Source organism: Nannobrachium achirus, assembly GCF_963921795.1.
Source record: "Nannobrachium achirus genome assembly, chromosome: 18".
Classification (NCBI taxonomy): domain Eukaryota; kingdom Metazoa; phylum Chordata; class Actinopteri; order Myctophiformes; family Myctophidae; genus Nannobrachium; species Nannobrachium achirus.
In genome coordinates this window covers 23,346,759-23,357,690 of record NC_137825.1, presented here as the reverse complement: position 1 = coordinate 23,357,690, position 10,932 = coordinate 23,346,759, and positions in this window count along the sequence as shown.

Sequence of the window (10,932 nt, the reverse complement as noted above, 5' to 3'; positions counted from 1 at the left end):
CTTTAACTATTGAAAAATAGCAGATATACAAGCTCACAGCGCGGCACCGAGTGCCGCGTTGCGAGCTTGTAGATCTGCTATTTTTGAAAAATCTTGAAAATTCTTTGAATATTTCAAATCCTTCTAAGGTTTTTTTTTAAAAACCTATGTTTCTATGTCAGTGGTGCTCAAACTTTTTCATGTGAAGGACCCCCAAAAAGATATGTATTTGGCCACGGACCCCCAAATACTTAGTTCCAGGGACCCCCCAGAGTTACAAATGTTCGCTTAAAAAATACATATATTCAAAGATTTGCACACAGTTTCACGACTTTTCAAAAATAGCAGATCTACAAGCTCGCAGCGTGGCACTCGGTGCCGCGTTGTGAGCTTGTATATCTGCTATTTTTCAATAGCTAAAGTAATAATAAAATAATTAAGGCCCCTCCACCTTGGGCTCTTGAGTAACTCAGTCCCATGCACTTTCCCCCCCTAATTGTGACGCCCCTGTTGACAGGCAGGCACCAAGGTGAACTGTCCCTAAAGATAGTTGTCATCTTGTGAAATGTTGCGATAACAAACACAGCTCTCTGTATAGTGTTTATTTCAGCAAGGACATCCCTCCTCTCTCTTTTTCAATTAAAACCGAACAGTGCACCTGATGTCACTTTTCATAATTTCCTCCCTCCAACCATACGGCACGGCGGCGGCGGCGACGCGCCCATCTAGGTAGCAATCACACTTTTTTTGACGGCTGCGTAAACACGGCTTGGCGTTTGCCGCATTTGGTTTTATCTGGCTTGTTTTGTTTATTTGCCGTGCTGGAAACCCGGTAATTCTCTCTCAGAAGCACAACATAAATAGATGGTACTGCTGCGTCGGAGGATGAAGAAGGAAATAAAAAACAAAAAAAAGTCTCAACCCCTGACAACAGGGATTGGTCTTTCTTATGAAAATGAACACCGATGGTTTTAACGCACTTAGGCCTAGGATTATTGAATGCTTTAACCTGGGGGGGGGGGGGGTCCCTGGATCTAGATATTTTGAGATGGGGGTCCGTGGCCAAATAAATATCATTTCGGGGGTCCTTCACATGAAAAGGTTTGAGAACCACTGAGATAGTAGTCTCTCAAGAACAGACTAACTGAGCTCCAGTTGAAGTGAAAAGGACCTTTTCTTTGACGATGGCTGGCCAGATTGCTGTCATAGAAACATAGGTTTTTCCCAAAAACCTTAGAAGGATTCAAAAGACACTTATAGAATTGGGTCAAATATCAAATGTTCATGATTTTTCAAAAATAGCAGATCTACAAGCTCGCAGCGCGGCACTCGGTGCCGCGCTGTGAGCTTGTATATCTGCTATTTTTCAATAGTTAAAGCACAAAATAATAATACACAATAATGTGTACCCGTTCTAAATGTTTTAATTTACTGACTGCATTAGCCCCGGCTCCTCTCCAACCAAGCCTGGTGTTGTCTCGTTGGCAGCGAGCAAAGTTATTAATGGTGCAATAACAGGAGGCAAGCCTGGGCACAGAGTATTCTATTCTCTCTTCAGATTGTGTAATGATTTTCCACAGAGGGGAGAGCTAGCTGGCTGCTATATTTCACTGCTTTTCTTTTTCTTTTTTCTTTTATGGAGTGGAGAGGACAGGGAGGGGAAAAAAACACTGCCCTTTAGGTTAATTGACTTATATCCGTCACGGTTGACATTTCATGTCCCAATGAAAAACATATATGTATTCACTAAACAGAAGTGTTACTGGTGCAATGCATGCCGCATTTCTGTCAATCAGATCTAAGCTACAAATCACATGATGCTTTACTTAACGCGTTTTACTTGATTTATTTATTTCTATAACACAGGAAAGGGAGAGAGGAAGAAAACCATGGCAGCAATTCACGATTAGATTTATCAGTAGAAGATTCTTATCTGGGGGGCGGGGGGGGGGGCAGGGGCAGACAAATGAAATAGACACTTTATTGGAAAGACTGCCAAGAATAACATTGGACAGGGATAATATTAGATAATAGATATAGCCTACATCGTGTAAAAGTAGACTTCAGGTGACCTATTGTACTTTCTCCATCGGGCAGATAATTTACCTCTGACCATTTGGTCTGTTGGACACACTACTGAGATCAAGGTTCATGGCAGAATTTGAACCACAAAAGGAAGAATGAATGAATTGTAGTTGCCGGCTGTGGCCTGGCTGCCTTATAACCCGCTGTAACTGGGGGAGACTCAGTTTTATTAATCTTTTCAAAATGTCTATCCCATGATTTCGTAACCCATTTTTCACCCAGTGCCAATACTGCCCCACAAAGTCAAAGTGCAGTAACCACAAAATAAAATAAATCACTGATAAATGTGTTTTAAAAGTGTTTCAACTGCAGCAAACTGTCAGCAAAATGAGATAACAGCATATAAGTGATATTACACTAAGGGTATATCTGTTCTTGAGGTAATTGTTTATCTCCCAAAATCCCGAAGGCTAATTTGACCTTTGGGATACACCAATGAGTTTGGTCCAAAAACATAGTTACTGCACTTTGGCTTTGTATTGCAGAATTGCCTAAGCTGTAATGCTGGGCACTACTCTCCCTCTGCAACCTGTGGAGAGCCCCAAACTGAGCTCATGCATTCCTTCAATGCATGAGGAGTGAGCAGGCCGCTTCTTATCATCCGACTGGGGAGAGTTTCCCCGGTAGGACATTGCATGTGAAAGGAACACGTTATTCCAACCAGTTAATTTCCCCTCCATCAGGCGCCGGCACTATAGAGACCAGGATTACTGCATGTTTTTTGTGGGGGGGACACAGGGAGAACATGCAAATTCCACACAGAAAGGCCCTTTTGCCAACCCCACCTAGGGATTGGGCACTGATGACGCGGAGGAGAGAACATGCCCACAGCGCCCACAGCTTCCCCATGCAGTGGGTATGGAACCCAGTACCTTCTAGCTGTGAGGCGACAGCGTTACCGACTGTGCGCGCCACTGTGCCCCCTTTTATTAATCTTCTATGAGGTTAAAGATAGATTTATATTTATCTCATGATGGATGATTGATGATGCTGTCAAAAATAGCCTACGACCTTGAACCTTTTTGAACAGGGTTTAAGTGGTTCAATAAAAATACCTTTTTACAAAATATTAATGAAAACATCGGTGGTCTAGGCCTCCAAAATCGGGATCGGCATCAGACCCAAAGATCTGTCCGGACGAGCTCTAGTTTTGAGCCAATATGGTGCCAGATTCCTGGTCGTCAAAGTACTCCAGTACTTGAGTCAAAGTATAGATACCGGCCGGCACTCGTGGTCTAATATGTGTGAAGGTTGCTCTGTTACCATTTCTACTCAAGTACAAGTCCTGGAATACTTACTTTGATTACTTACATGATATTGATTACTTAAATGATTTTAAAAACATGTGTGATTAGGGGTGTAACGATTCATTTTAATAGCGATTCGATACATATCACGATACATGGTTGACGATACGATACATGGACGATATTGGTTCATTCATGGCGATACGATACGATTCGATTCAATGATTTAAAATCGATATAGTAACTATTTAGCAAAGAAATTAAATCTGTGTGAAAGGTGTGGATAGTGCAGGTTTTTAAGGGAAACATGAATTATTATGGATATAAAGTAAACACAGTGATTATCTGCCAAATACATGGTCATTGTATATTGACAAACCTGCACCTTGACATGAACCCAGAGATTACACACATTTATCGATAGACCAGTGTAGCTATATGGAAAGGAAAAGTAATTAAACCCCACCTTTTACTTTTTTCTTCTTAAAAATGCTAAATACAATGCACAAGTAGGTAGTATCGATACAATCGATTCTTTGCACTGCCGATTCGATACGATACAAAATAAAACGATCTGCCGATTCGATACGATACAAAATAAAACGATACGATTAGATTTTAGCTGTTTTCATTTCGATCTACTTCGATTTTTTAAGTTAAAAACGATATTTTGATACAGTTACTATATCGTTACACCCCTATGTGTGATACACACACACACACACACACACACACACACAAATATCGTCATTGTCGGGTGAAAACCTTGTATGTCCAAAACCGTTTGTTTTGTATTTCACATTTTTTAAATTATTTAAACTAGTGAACTGAAAACAGCCGATGTGTGCTTGTAGATCTGTTGTTTTCACTACTTTTGTGTGACGGCTTTGTCTGATGAAGCAGGGCTTTACTTCACGGAAAACATACAAATGAAACTTAGAGATACAACTTTTTTGCCCGACAATGACGATATATATATACTTTCTTTTTTTAGATTTGATCTAATATCAAAATAATCCTAATTGTGAAAATAGCGGAAGCTTGTAGATCTGCTATTGTCCCTATGTTTGAAATGTGGCTTAATTGGTTCATTCATAATGTGCAGGCAGTGGAGTCAAAAGTATAATATTTAACACTCAAGTGAAGTAGAGACACTCCAAAAACTGTTAGGTAAATGTACTGCGGTTATACTGTCCGAGTGTCCAGCACTGGCAGATTGATTCCATGTGACCTTCCATGTCTGTGTCCAGTGATTGATGCACTTCACAGCAGAGGAGTGCCTTCGTCCCAAGAGGTCAAGCTGAGGGTCAAATAAAGGGGGATGATGGACATGGTGTTATTTTCAGCCTTTTATTCCGACGTGCAAATCTGCGAAAAACATTCTAAGAACATACCTGCCCTGCGACCGGTCCACACATACACATGATCATAACACTAATCATTGTTTCCACCGTGATCACAATCACTGTAATGCCTCTGTTTATAGATCGATAAATATCCAAGGACAGGATTCTAAGCATTGCCCACCCCCACCTCTCTCTCTCTCTCTCTCTCTCTCTCTCTCTCGCTCTCTCTCTCTCTCTCTCTCACACACACACACACACACATGCGTGTGCGCACGCACACAGGCAGGGGCGTCACAAGGGGGGGAAAAGTGGGACTGAGTTACTAGGGCCCAAGGTGGAGGGGGCCCTTAATCATTTTATACTTTAACTATTGAAAAATAGCAGATATACAAGCTCACAGCACGGCACCGAGTGCCGCACTGCGAGCTTGTAGATCTGCTATTTTAAGCGAACATTTGTAACTCAAAATTTGCTTCTGGGGGGGTCCCTGGAACTAAATATTTTGAGATGGGGGTCCGTGGCCAAATACATATCATTTTGGGCGTCCTTCACATGAAAAAAGTTTGAGCATCACTGACATAGAAACATACGTTTTTCAAAAAACCTTTGAAGGATTTGAAATATTCAACGCTATGTATGAGCTTGTATATCTGCTATTTTTCAATAGTTAAAGCACAAAATAACGCGTAATAATGCATTCCCAGTCTAAATGGGTTAAACCCCCTCACCCTATGAAGAACAGTGACACCAGTGAATCATCAGTGAATCCTTGTAACCAGGGACCAGAATTTGGTGCGACACCCCTGCACACACTCACGCGTGTGCGCATGCACACAGGCGCCGCAGCCGTTCATATTGATCTCATGCATGAGCCTGCAGAGTTATCACAAAACAAATTGCAGCGACTTGAATTTGACAATGCCTTTATGAGGGTCGCCTCATTGATCCCCGGACGGCTGGAGATGTTGGGCTCCGGCGCAAAAAGGCAAGAGGCGGGGCGGCGTCAGAGGAGGCCCAGAGCGCGGCTTATCCTAATTGCCTTATTGTATCCCGGTGGCAGCTTATACGCCATTGTGTCAGAGAGTGCAGTCAGTCACTTTTGTTCCGGCTGCACTATATAGAGTATACTCTTACTTAAGTGTTTTCTATCCGAACCCCCCATCCCCCCCGTTGGAGCCCCTGTAGGGGAACAGCAGTGAGTTGAGACTTTTCCAGAGGATACGGACGTGTCAGCGAAATCCATCCTGCAGTGTGTGTGAGGCTTGACACTGCAGTGACAGCGCAGCAATATCCCCCCCCCCCCCCCCCCCCCCCTCCACCAACCCCCCCACCCCTGTTTCAGAACAAATCACCACCGGCATGACATCAGAAAGCCTCATTGTGCACCCAGCCCGCCAAACCCTCCTCCCCCTCCAACCACCAGAGCCCCCCCCCCTGGCTCTCTAGGTTAGGAGGAGGGCACTCTCATTTCTGTATGTCCCACAGCGCTTTCCATTACCGGCTTGACAGGGAAGGCGAGCAGCAGGAAACGGCCCTACCTGTGGAAACGGGGCTGGAATGAAAGCGGATGGCTTTACAGGAGAGACGTGAGAGGGGACATGATGTTGGTAATCATCATGTGGCTTGATGTGTCTGCTGTGTGGGACCCCCCCCAAAATACAATTCACCTGCAAGGTTAACCCCCTAAACCAGTGGTCTTCAATGTTTTCAGGCCAAGGACCCCTTAGTTGAGAGAGAGATGAAGCAGGGACCCCCACAACCTTTTCATAGATTCCATATAGTTTCATCGTTTGACAGCGCAATCATCAGTGTATTTTGGATTCATGTCAATTTGTGTTTTCAGATATTTAACCACTTGAGCCGTCACTTAGTCTGCTCCTTTTTCCCCTCTACAGTACACCAAACCTCTGCCGAAAATAGCCGATCTGCAAGCTCACAACGCCTTGCAGTGTGAGGCGTTGTGAGCTTGTAGATCTGCTATTTTTGGCTACAGTCAGAATATGGACACTAGGGTTCAAGTTGTTAATATAAAAAGGATTGGAAGATTTGGAGGACCCCCTGTAGGAACTCTGAGGACCCCTAGGGGTCCCGGACCCCCTATTGAAGACCGATTTCCTAAACCCTATATACGTTGACCCCCAGGGGTATTGCGGACCCCTCCTTTTCTTTCTCCCTCTACACACCAACGGAGCACATTGTGAGCTTGCAGATTGTCTATTCTCGCCAAAATGTTCGCTTATTATGATGACATGCCCAGGATAGGGATGCCTGGGTTCATGTGGTTAAGAGTTTACCCACAGCTCCGAGCAGCGTATTCGTCTCTCTACCTCATCCATGTCAGAATCGGTGTAGTCCAAAAAATAAAACATCTCTTTTAGGATCCCGGCCTCATCCCTCCCTCCCTCTCTCCCTCCCGTTCTGCTTTGCAAAGCAGTGAGGCCCTCTGTGGAGGAAAAAGAAAGAAGTAAACCTGCCTTGTCCCCTGGTTCCTTCCCCCTGCGTGTTCAGGGAGGGGGGGTGGAGGGGTGGGTCACCGTCATGCATCACACTCTGGGAGGAGCCGGGTACCAAACGGGGCCAGATTCATCAAACAGACACGTAGAGAGAGATGCTCGGCAGGATGAACAACACTGGGCGTTAATCAAAGTTGAACAGCTAAACTCGTTTCATGCCGGGGAGAAAGAGTGAGGCTACAGGGTGAGACGTGCATGCTGGCATGTGTGTGTGTGTGTGTGCAGGGACGTGCTGGCCATTGGGAAAAGCGGGACAACTCCCGAACGGCCGGTTCATTCTCGGCCGGTCCAGGCCGGGCCATTAGGAAAAAATGTAACTGTTTGCACAAAAGTAGTGAAAACAGCAGATCTACAAGCACACAACGCCTCGCACCGCGAGGCGTTGTGTACTTGTAGATCGGCTGTTTTCACTAGTTTAAATCATTTTTTAAATGATAAATACAAAACAAACGGTTTTGGACATACAAGTTTTCCACCCAACAACAACGAAATATAGGTCTAATTCATGTAATTGGCCCACTGGCTTGTCACTTGTCATGATCTGAAATGGCAAATCTTTGAGTAGCAGCAGTGCTATAGAGAGAGATCTCTCTATAGCACGCAATGAGGGCCTCTCCAACTCTTTTTCCCGGGCTGAATCAGGGGCCCAGCACGTCCCTGTGTGTGTGTGTGTGTGTGTGTGTGTGTGTGTGCATGCGTGCGCGGACGACAACATCAAAAACAAAACGTGCTTGGGGATCTCTAATCACCGCGAGGTTGGAATCGAGAGGCGTGATGTGCATCCATACTATTTAGGAGCCTTCCGCCCGGTGCATGACAGGTTGAATGTTGAATCTTATTATCAGACTAACGATGCAGCGTGTAATAATGAAACGCCGAAAACACACGGTAGGAAAAGCCGCCCCTAATGGCCAATGATGGCAACATTTATGTAAGATCTATAAGTTATGCAATTGAATCTGTGTGCATAGTCATTATGCATGTAGAGCTCATTTTGTATGCCCTTAATTTGCCATATTTTCCACTTGGTCTAAATATGCTATCATGCTGCCCTATCGGCCTAGTGTATGTGTTTTTAAGTCGTGCCAGCTTTGATGTGATCTTGTCCGGCCTATTAGGCTGTTTAATGCGAGGCATAACACAAATTAGCAGTGAAGCTCTTCACTGCTCTTCATTTTGGTAATATTCCACAGCCTCCTAATTGCTTGATTGGATTCTTAGTTCGTTTTTTGGGAGCAGGGTTGCTGAGGTTTCGGTTTCATCTCAGCGGAGGAGGCCCTCCTCATAACTGCCTCTATACACTCACTTACTCTCCCGGCAGGGCTCATAGTATATCTAATACAGACAATGTCATCAATTTATTCGAGTTTTTTTAGTTTTATTTTATTATTTTTTTACTGAGAGACGAGAGCGATTTGCATGCAGGTGGGGCAAGGTTAGATGATTCAGAATGCATCCCTTTCCTAATGCCTGATTTACACTTGGTGATGCGTCATGTCGTGCATTGGAAATAACTGAACTACAAGCTCAGAACGTGTCGGGTACGAGCTTGTGTATGAGCTATTTTCGGTGTCACATCTATGTAGTATGAATCACCCTTAACGCTTTGACCTCATTACTGTATGCACTCTCTCTCATATTTTAATTTAATCCGTTGCGCGCAGGAAACTCGCCCCCCATCCAAAAAACGAATCCGTAATGCATCTCGTCGGAAACATGCAGAGAAAAAAAAAAGAATTAAAATACTATCCCTACTGATCCATTGCTTCTTGTCAGCGGTCACGCAGAAGTACTGTAAAGTGAACTTAGCGGAAGTGCACGTACTAAAATGTTCGTCATCAGTCGGAAATGTTTTCCGAGGCACGTCGTTTGAGCGGAGAGAGAGAGAGAGCGGCAGGCAGGATCCCTTTTCATCGATTGACGCCACTCCGTGGGGGCCGCGGTGGCCGAGTACTACTTCCTCCCCAGGATGCTCCTCCTCAGGTCGGGCTGTATCGTCTTACGTCTTCCTCCCGACCACGGGAACCACAACATACAGATCTGACACTACTCCATGGTGGGTGTGTGGGGCTTATCTGCAGCACTCACGTTGACCAAAGTCAGCATTTGCGGAGATCGAGATGTATAATGGTGGAATATCGATCCCGGAGGCAATCTAAGTCATGTTTATAGGAAATTACTTAGCTCACCGCGCAGATATTGCGCTGCCCAGATAAACATGGGCACATGCACACGGTGACAGGACATATGGGAAAACATGGAAGCTTGTGAAATATTGATTCTGGTCGATAACACACTGTTAAAGCACCAGCGGACAGGTCTTTGATAGATCCTCTGTACCGCTGCTGCACGGCGGGGGGCAAAAGAGCAACCTTTTCCTCTAGACCTTTAACACATAAAGCAAAAGTGTCTGCAGAGTAAGTGGTGAACTTAGTGGCTCCACCATTACTTACTTTATCGTACCTCCCAGTATCGAGGGCAGGGGGGGATCAGGGACGTGCTGAGAATGTTAGAGAGGCAGGGGCTGAAATTACTAAAAGGGCCTTTTGGTGAAAATATTGAAAATAGCAGACCTCCAAGCTCACAACGCGTAGCAGCACAACGCGTTGTGAGCTTGGAGGTCGGCTATTTTCACTACTTGATACCACACTGAACTAAGCATACAAAAGGCAGTACTAGAGATTACACAGAGAGGGCAATTCTTTCAACATAAGATGATACATTCAAGTTCAGGAGAGTTTGGACAAGACAATTCTCTTGAATGCTGCCCTCAGGTATGGCATAGAAAAGAGGGCATTTGCATTTCTTTCACCATAGTAAAAACTGCATTCATGGTCTGGAGAGGGCACTTTTTACAGACTGTTAAAGGGCCATTTATAGTTATGTATGCTTGATTTTGTGTACGTTTTGGGTGAGAAAGTACGTACGGTAAATCCGTTGACATGCATAGTTCCTCTCTACGTTATTTATGTGCCGACCCGTTCTCCGCTCCAATTCTGCTTTCGTTGGGGCCACGCGCCACATGGTGGTTCTGCACACGTGTAAAAACCGAAGCATTTAGCCAAAATATGTAGAACCACAGATTTGTTTGACCCACTGTGATGTTTGTCTGTTACTATGCATGGTACTTAAAAGGTTAGGGGCTCAAGCCCCCTTTCATGTCTATGTGTGCACGTGCCTGGGGAGGATACATTACTTTATGACACTCCAAGTGTGTTGCTGTGCGCTTTTAGCGGAGCCCAGGCATAAAAGTTGGATGAGACACACAGGTTATCAACCCACCCCACCCCTCCAACCCTTTGTGTTTTAGTGTACTGGCGTGACATCTCTGCTGCGATTTTTATCTCTCCAGCAAAAAAGGTCTTGCACCACAAACGGAGCAAAATAAAAGTTTTGGATTCGACCCACGTTTCCTCGCTACAGTAGGAGAGTGTGAAGTCAATTTCAAATAATAAAAAAAACAGTAATTAATTGCTGCAGTCCAGGATATTGCCATCCTGTTGTTTAACTGTCCGGACAGACGTTATTACTCAAAATGAAAATGACCTCATAAGACATTCAAGCCAATCACAAATGACACATTAACTCTGCAAGACATTTCTTTTTTTTCTGTGCTTTGGACATCTATTTTGGCATGGTTTGTGACCTTATCTGGCCCTCCAATCTCTCTCTCTCTCTCTCTCTCTCTCTCTCTCTCTCTCTCTCTCTGTCTTTCTCTCTCGCTCTCCGAGGCAGAGAGGAGCAGAGAGATGGAAGTATTTC